The 9305-nt window shown below is 37.5% G+C and overlaps 1 pseudogene; it reads right to left on the bottom strand.

The window, feature by feature from the left end:
* Window positions 1–1760: 1760 nt before the first annotated feature.
* LOC116622665 lies at window positions 1761–2378 on the bottom strand (annotated as a pseudogene).
* Between the last annotated feature and the right edge of the window lie 6927 nt (window positions 2379–9305).

The following is a 9305-nucleotide window of genomic DNA, read 5'->3' as shown; positions in this document are numbered from 1 at the left end:
CTTAGAATCAATCATCTTTGAATTCTCTCTTCCTCTCTCTCTGTTTGACCTGTCACCAGAACGAGGCAGCCCTATCTTTGAAATAATCCTGCCTCCAGTCCCTATTCTTGACCTCCACCACAACCTTCCTGCAGCAAAGTCATCATGATCTCTTACCTAACTAGAGCAATAGTCCACCCACTTGTCTCCTTGCTTCCGCCCTTCCTCCTTACAGTTGAGAATGATAGTCATAGTTCTGAATGATAATTTTAAAACATGTCAGATGATGTCACAACTCAGTGCAAAATAATCCAGTAGATTCCCATCTCTCTCAGAGTAAACTCTACACGATCTGGGCCTTCTCTATCTTTCTGACTTCATCTTTGCCCTTTGCTCACTGTTCCAGGCACATTACCCTCTGATGTGCTGAGCAGAGCCCTGCCGAGAGCCTTTGTACCCGCTATTCCCTCTGTTTGGAATGCTCTTCTCCCCAGTCATATCTCTACACAAATGGCACCTCCACAGAGAGCCTCTCTGTGGATGCACATCTCATCTAAAATACACCTTTGTCATTCTCCCCCAATTCTTCTTTTTATTTTAAAAATTTAACAGCTTTACTGAGGTATAATTGGCACACAATAAATCATGCATATTTAAAGTGCACCATTTTGATAAGTTTTGACATATGTATTCATCAGTGAAACCATCAGCACAATCAAGATGACTTATACTTCCATTACTCCCAAATGTCTACTTGTGCTGCTTTGCAATCTCTTCCTGCTTCTCCCCTGCATATAAGCAATTACTGATCTGGCTTCTGTCACTATAGATTAGTTTGCAATTTCCAGAATTTAATATAAATGGAATGATATAGTATATATTTTTTTTGGTCTGGCACCTCTCACTCAGCAAAATTATTTTGAGATTCATCCATGCTTTAGTGAGTATCCATAGTTTATTCCTTTTTATTGTTGAGTAGTATTCCATTGTGTATTGATCCAGTCACCAATTGCTGCATGGGGTATTTCTAACTTTCGGCTATTACAGATAAATACATTGTTAATATTCATGTACAAGGCTTTGGATGAACATATACGCTTTCTTTTCTCTTGGGTAAAGACCTTGGAGAGTAATGACTGGGTTATAAGGGATAGGTATATGTTTAATTTTCAAGCAACTGTTGAACTGCTTTCTGAAGAGGCTGTAACACCGTACAGATCAACCAGGCACACATGCGAGTTGTAGTTTCCCCACGTCCTTGCCACCACTTTTGGCAATTCTAAAAGGTATTATTATTATTTCATTGCAGTTGTAACTTAGATATCCCTAATTACTAATTATAGGTAGCATTTTTTTCATGTGCTTATTTGACACCCATATATCTTATTTGGTGAAGTGTCTGTACAAAACTTTTATCCATTGTATTAGTATTCTGCTGCATAACAAACTATCACAAACTTAGTAGCTTAAAACAGTACACACTTATTATCTCATGATTTCTGTGGGTAAGGAGTCTGGGCACAGTTTTGCTGAGTCCTCTGTTCAGGGTCTCCCCAGGCTGTAAACATGGTGTCCTGGTTGATTTCTAATCTGGTGGCTTGACTAGGGAAGGATCCACATCCCAGCTTATCAAGTTGTTGGCAGGACTCATTTCCTTGCAGCTGTATGACAAGAGTCCCAGATTATTACTAGCTATCTCATCTGGAATCTCCTCTTAGCTCCAGAGGCTGCCTGCAGGTCCTTGCCATGTGAGTCTCTCCAGTCTGCCAAAATAGAGTCTTGTGTAACATAAGGTAATCATGGGAGTAACATCCCATCACCTTTGCCATAATCTATTGGTTAAAAGCAAGTCATGGGTTCTACTTGCACTCAGGGGAAGGTGATTATACAAGGATACAACTCATTAGGGATCACCCTAGGGTGTGCTCATAGATTTATTATTTTATTTGGTTGTCTATCTTTTATTATTGAATTTGAGAATTCTTTATGCTTCCTGGATGCAATTTTTTTAAGGTCTCACATATTTATTACTGAACTAACCTGCTGGTGCAAAAGCATAGTAACAGAGAAAAATAGTTTCCCTGATAAAACATGTCTATTGTTCAGGTGGTATTGATATTCACAGAGTGATAGGATGTGAGCACATGACCTCCATGCAGCATAAATATGTGTGCCATCTCATGTGCGATCCCTTATAGACTCAGTTTGGTTCTTCTCCAATGCCTTCTCTTGGAGTTGTACCTGATTTTATTACCAGTTTTCATCTGAATCCACTAGGGAGTGGGATGATTCTGCTTTTGTTTCTTGGCCAGGAATCTCTTGATCCTGAAAGTCTTGTGAGAAGACATGGTGAGGAACAGTCAACCGCATACACCATGATGGCAGAGAAAAAGAGAGAACTGGATGCATGTTTTTAAATTAAATATATAATTTTCTCCCAGTCTGTGACATGTGATTTCACTCTCTTACTCATGTCTTTCAAAAATCAGAAATGCTGAAGGTTGATGAGGTCCAGTTTTCCAATTTGTTCCTTTATGGATCATGCTTTTGGTGTTGGAGCTAAGAAATCTTTCCCTAACTTGAGGTCACAAAGGTTTTCTTCTATATTTTCTTCTAGAAGTTTTGTAGTTTTAGGTTTTATATTTAGGTGCATGATCCATTTTGAGTTAATTCTTGCATATCATGTCAAAATGCGGATTGGAGTTTATTTTTTTGCTTCTGGATATCAAATTGTTGGGATACTGGTCTGTTGTTTTATTGTAATATTTTTGTCTGGTTTTGGTATCAGGGTGATGCTGATCTCAGAGAATAAGTTGGGAAGTATTCCTCATCTTCAATTTTCTGGGAGAGTTGGTATAGAATTAATATTATTTCTTCCTTAAAATTTTGGTAGAATTTGTCAGTGAAACCATCTGGGCCTGGAAATTTCTTTGTGGGAAAAAGTGTCTATAATAGATATAATAAGGTTATTCAAGTCATCAAATTCTTGACTGAACATTGGTAGTTTGTGTTTTTCAAGAAATATGTCTATTTTGTTTTAGTTGTTGTCGGTTTATGGGCATAAAGTTTTTAATAATATTCTGTTATTATCCTTTCAGTATGTATCAGTATGCAGTGATATTTCCTCTGTCATGCCTAACACTGGTGATTTTTGTCTTCTCTCCTTTTTTCCTGAAAAAAACAGAAACTCATCAATTTTATTGATCTTCTCAAGAAACATTTTTTTGGTTTCATTGATTTTTCTATATGGCTTCCTTGTTTTCTATTTAATTGATTTTTGTTCTGATCTTATTTCCTTTTTCTACTTATTTTGAGTTTAGTCTGCTCTTCTTTTTCTAGTTTCTTAAGGTGTAAACTGAAGTTTTGAGAACTTTCTTCTTTTCAAAAAAGGGGTTTAGTCCTATAAATTTCCCCAAAGTAGTATTTTAGTACCATCCTGCAAATTTGTTGTGTTTTTGCCATTTTCATTCAGTTCAAAATACTTTCTATTTTTCATTTTGATTTATACTTTGATTTGTGGGTTGTTTAAAAGTGTGTTAGTAAATATTGAGAGACTTTCCGGAAAACTTTCTGTTATTTATTTCTGGTTGAATTCCATTGTGGTCAGGGAAATTACATTGTATGACAGATTCTTTTCAATTTTTAAGACTTTAAGTTTATGGCTCAGAATATGGTCTATCTTAGGAAATGTTTTGTGTGCACCTGAAAGGAATGTGTATTCTATTTTTGTGGGTGGAGTTTCCTATAAGTATCAATTAGGTCAAGTTAATGGATACCATTGCTTAAATCTTCTATGTCCTTATTGATTTCCTGTCTATTTTTTTCTTTTTTAAAAGATTTTATTTATTTATTTGACAAAGAGAGAGATAGTGAGAGCAGGAACATAAGCAGGGGGGTGGGAGAGGGAGAAGCAGGCTTTCCCTGAGCAGAGAGCCCGATGCGGGGCTCAATCCCAGTGTAGACACTGGATCATGACCTGAGCCGAAGGCAGACACTTAACGACTGAGCCACCCAGGCACCCCATGTCTATTTTTTTCTATCAATTATAGAGAGTACTGAAGTTTTGACTAAAGTTGTCTCATTATAGTTTTATCAGTTTTTTTCTTCATGTACTTTGAAACTTTATTATTAGATGCATCACCATTTTGGGAATTGTTTTGTCATATGGATGAATTGACCATTTTATCATTATGAAATGACTTTCTTTACCTCTGATTATATACTTTACTCTGTAATCTACTTTGTGTAGTATTACTATAGATACTGTAGTTTTTTTTTTGGTAAGTGTTAGTGTAGTATATCCTTTTCCATCCTTTTGCTTTTAACATATTTGTGCTTTTATATTTAAGGTGTATTTCTTATAGGCAGCATACAGTGGGCCTTGCTTTTTTTTTTTCCAATTTAACAATCACTTCTTTTTATTTGGAGTATTTAGACCATTTACACTTAATGTGAATATTAATATAGTTATGTTTAAATCTGTTACCTTGCTAGTTGTTATCTAATTGTTCCACTATTCTATGTTCTCATCTTCCTTTTTCTATCTATTTTTGGATTGATTACTTTTATTATTTCACTTGTAAGATGATTATAATTCTTTGTTTTGTTATTTTACTGATTGCTTTAGGGTTTATAATATACATATTTAACTTATCAGTCTACTATTAAGTGTACAATGTGAGAAACTTACAACAGTATACTCCCATTTCTCTCAACATCTTTTGTGTTGTTTTGCCATATATTTTACTTTTACATATGTTATAAACCCTATACTACATTGTGATTGTTTTTGTGTAACTAATTATTTTTAAAAGATATTTAAATAATAAGAAACAAATCTTATATATTTACCTATATATTTACAATATTAGGGTTCTTCATTCTTTTCTGTAGATCTATATTTTCCTCTGTATCATTTTCCTTCTTTTTTAGCATTTCTTATACTCTAGGTCGGCTGGTGGTGAGGAATTCTTCCAGTTTCTGTATGTCTCAAAAGTCATGATTTTGTCTTTGTTTTTTAAGGATATGTTTGCTCTACAGAATTTTAGGTAGACAAATTTTTCTTTCAGTAACTTAAAGATGTTGCTTCATTGCTTTCTGGCTTGCATTATTGCTGATGAGATACCTGCTGTCATAGTATCCTTGTTCCTCTGTATATAGCACCTCTTTTTACCTCTGTCTGCTTTTAAGATTTTTTATTTTTCACTGGTTTGATTTGATTATTATGTGCTATGTATCGTTTTCTTCATGTTTCTTGAACTTGGCCTTTATTGAGAGTCTTGAATTTATGGGTTTATAGTTTTTATCAAATTTGAAAAAATTTCAGCCAATATTCAAGTATTTTTCTGTCCTCCCTTTCTCCCTCTCCTACTTTGACTCTAATTACACATACAGGAGGTCACTTGAAATTGTTCCACAGCCTAATGTTGTGTTTATTTTTAAAATTCTCTTTTCTCTCTGTGTTTCATTTTGAATAGTTTCTACTGGTATGTTTTCAAAGTATACTAATGTTTTCTTCTGAAATGTTTAATTGGCTACTAATTCTATACCATTCAATTTTATTTTAGATGTTGTAGTTTTCAACTTTTTGTATCTCTTATGTCTTTACTTAACTTTGTGAATTACAGTTATAAAAACTGTTTACTATCTTTGCTACTAATTCTAATGTTTGTGTCAGTTTTGAGTTGGTTTCAACTGATTACTCTTTTTCAACATGGATTGTATTTTCCTGCTTCTTTATATGCCTGATAATTTTTTATTGGATGCCAGCCATTGTGAATTTTACCTTGTTGGGTGCTGGATATTTTTATTTTCATATAAATATTCTTGAACTTCGGTCTGTGATGAAATAGTCTGTGATGAAACTGGAAATATTTTGACCTTTTGGGTCTTGTGCTTAAGATTTGCTAGGTAGGACCAAAGCAGTGCTTGGTCTAGGGTTTATTATTACTTCCCCTCTTGAGGCAAAGTCCTAGAATTATGAAGTTTCACAGTACGACTGGTGGGAGCAAGTACTGTTCCTGTCCCTTTGTGAACACAGGGTACTGTTCCCTTCAAGTCTTTTGGATGGTTCTTTCCCTGGCCTTAGACATTTTCTACACACATACATGCACCGATCAGTACTCAGATGACTACTCAGTGGAACCCTTCTCCTGATCTTCAGGGTTATTTCTGTGTACATCTCTCTCCTCTTTTATTTTGCCTTGGGAACTCTAACTTTCTTGGTCTCTCTAGACTCTCAACTCTGTCTTCTCACTAGAGGAATCTGCTGGGCTCCATCTTGGTTCCTCTTCCTTGTGCCTTGATCTGGAAACTCAAAGTGGGACTACTGTTGGGTGCACTTTGTTTCTTGTCTTTTAGGAATCACTGTCCATTGTTGCCTGATGTACAGTATCTTAAAAGTCATTGCATTATATATTTTTGTCAATATTTTGAATGTTTTAGGCAAGCAGGTAATTGTCTTACTTGATTAGAAATCTTAATCCTCCTTTTTTTTTTCATAATTTTATTACCATCTGACATTATATATTTATTTGTTTTTTCTTTCTTACTAGAATGGAAGCTCCATGACAGCAGGGATCTTTTTGTTCACTACTGAGTCCTCTTTAGCAAGAATAGTGCCTGTTACATAATAGGTGCTCAATAAATATTTATTAATGAATGAAAGGATGAGCCAATGAATGAATGCATCCTAACACCTAGCCGCCATTCCAGCACATAGGTCTCCTCATGCCCTCTACCCGTCAGATCCCTGCCTCAGTGCTTCTGCTCATGCTGGTTCCTGCCTGATAAACTCTTCTCTCTCCTCTCTAAAATGTTTACACATCTTTCAAGCTCCACTTCCCATATGTCCTCCCCCATAAATTCTTCTCTGATTGTTCTGGTTAACCCAGATTTCTTCCTCTTCCAAGACCTTTCAGCACTTAGAGTCAGAACCACATAAATTATAATTCCAATGCTCCTTATTAAGGCAATGTGAGCTTTTTGAGGACCTTCCTTCATGTATCCTTCTGAACCTAGCACTGTACTGGTCTCAAAAAATATATGTTGGTAATGGTTGTGATCTCTGCTCTTTGCATACCTTGTGGGTGGAGAGGTTCTCTTGTTCTTTCCGAGTTTCAAATTTTCCCACAATAGTGCCTGCCATGTTTCATGGGCTAGTAACGTATCTTTTTTGAAGTTTCCAGAAGCCAGGGTATCTTAATTGGGTTGGAGCAGAGAATTTGGAAGACATTTGAGTTAAGAGCACAAAGTTTGGAAATGGGCTCTGGAAGAAAATGAGGGGCAGTGGGGGTGAGGGATAAGTATTTGGTGAGCATTCATTTATTCTATCCCATCACTTTGTCTATTAGCTCTTTTAATAGTCTCCATAGAACCATAGCCTCACTAAGTTAATATCAAGGCTGACATGTTGAAACAATGTTGTTTGTTAATGAAGGTCAGTAACAGAGAGTGACTGGATTTATGGCAAAACAGGCTGCTATGGACTGAATTTTGTCTCTTCTTCTACCATTCATATGTTGAAACCCTAACCTTCAATGTATTTAAAGATGAGGTCTTTGAGAGGTAATTCAGGTTAGATGAGGTCATGCGAGTGGGATCCCTTCATGATGGGATTGTGTTCTTATAAGAAGAGACACTGGAGTTCTCTCCCCCTCTCTCTGCCGTGTGAACACATGACATGATAGAGGCCATCTGCAAGGAAGAGAGCTCTCACCAAGAACTGACCTTGCTGGCACCCTGATCTCTGACTTTTAGCCTTTAGAACTATGAGAAAATAAATTTCTGTTGTTTAAGCACCCAGTCTATGGTATTTTGTTATGGCAGCCCCAGCTGACTAAAACACATGACAATTAGTATATCATGACTCAGGTGGATGGGTAAGAAGAAGTCACATCCTAGGGGAGATATGTTTGTTATGTCTCTTGTGTGACCTTGATGAAGAATCATGTAGTGTTGATATTCCCAATAGATACCCTTGAAAGTCACCCCAATATATTGCTCAGTTGTTCCACTCTCTTTCCTGGCAGGACTGTAAAGGCCATCTGCAGTGTGATTCTTCCCAGCTTCCTCACCCTGTTACTGGGGCCAGGGTCACGCTGACTGCAGCTGTGAACATGGGTTAGATGCCCGTAAGCAGCTCTGAGGAGAAAGTGCTCTCCTTCTGTTAGATCAAGGGCACAATGCTTTGTGTCCTTGAAGCATGAGGTTAGCTCTGAGGGTGAACGCTAGGAATCTTTGGCTTTACCTACCAATGTACAACAAGTCCCTGGAAGGTAGCTCAATCCACCGTTAGCTCCCAATCTGCATAGATCATGTTCTAAATGCCCTACCAGGTCTCTATGAAGTTCCCTACTGGGGCAACAATCTCCTGTTATGGTTTGTTTCCAACTGGATTTTTCCAGTTTGTGGGATTGCCTTCCTCTCAGCTGCCATCAAACACAAATGTATGACTTCTTCTCTAGCTTACTCCCAATTGAGCGATGGTCTCATGACTATCCCTCAGCTCTTCCAGCAAGATGCCTGATTCCTCTGTTCCTGGTAATAGCCATGAGCATTGTCTTTTGTCCACCTCCCCAGTTAATGCTTCCAGGGTGATCTCAACCCGTGAGAACTCCCCTCCTTTTTTTTTTTTTTAAAGATTTTATTTATTTATTTGACAGAGAGAGAGAGCACAAGCAGGCAGAGTGGCAGGCAGAGGAAAAGGGAGAAGCAGGATCCCTGCTGAACAGAGAACTTGATGGGGGGGCTCGATGGGATCATGACCTGAACTGAAGGCAGACGCTTAACTGACTGAGTCACCCAGGCGCCCCCACCCTCCCTTTTTGACTGGAATGATCTTGCCTGCCAAACAGGAGGTCTGTTGGCCCATAGAAAGAAGATACCTTGGAAAGTACCCAGCCAAGCTGAAAAGCCAATGCCAGGATTTTTTATACCTGGTACACATCCTGGGGTGACCTCCACAATAACTACAATTCCCTTCTGGGAATTTGGCCATTTGGAGCCCCAAAGACAATAGCTTGGAGGTTTTTTCCTATTTTGAATTTTTTTTTTTGATAAACATTCTCTGTTTGAAAATAACCTGGATTTTACAAATTCACCTGCTGATGTTTATGGTTTAGGTCTTTTATCTCTCCGGCCATCAGGGAAAAAATTACTTTGGCAGAAGTAAAAGTGGACTGGCCACTCTTATCTCTGTCAGACTCAGGGGAACTGCTGTCAGATCACCCAGCTCGCATGACAAGGCTATTTTTCTTCTAGAGTTGATCTTGTTCCCTGGCAAGCTGTATGTGATTTGTCTTAACACTCAGATTCCCTGCCAGGGC

This window comes from Phoca vitulina, unplaced genomic scaffold (assembly GCF_004348235.1).
Source record: "Phoca vitulina isolate PV1807 unplaced genomic scaffold, GSC_HSeal_1.0 scaffold53, whole genome shotgun sequence".
Lineage (NCBI taxonomy): Eukaryota > Metazoa > Chordata > Mammalia > Carnivora > Phocidae > Phoca > Phoca vitulina.
This window is presented reverse-complemented; position numbering and strand designations above follow the sequence as displayed.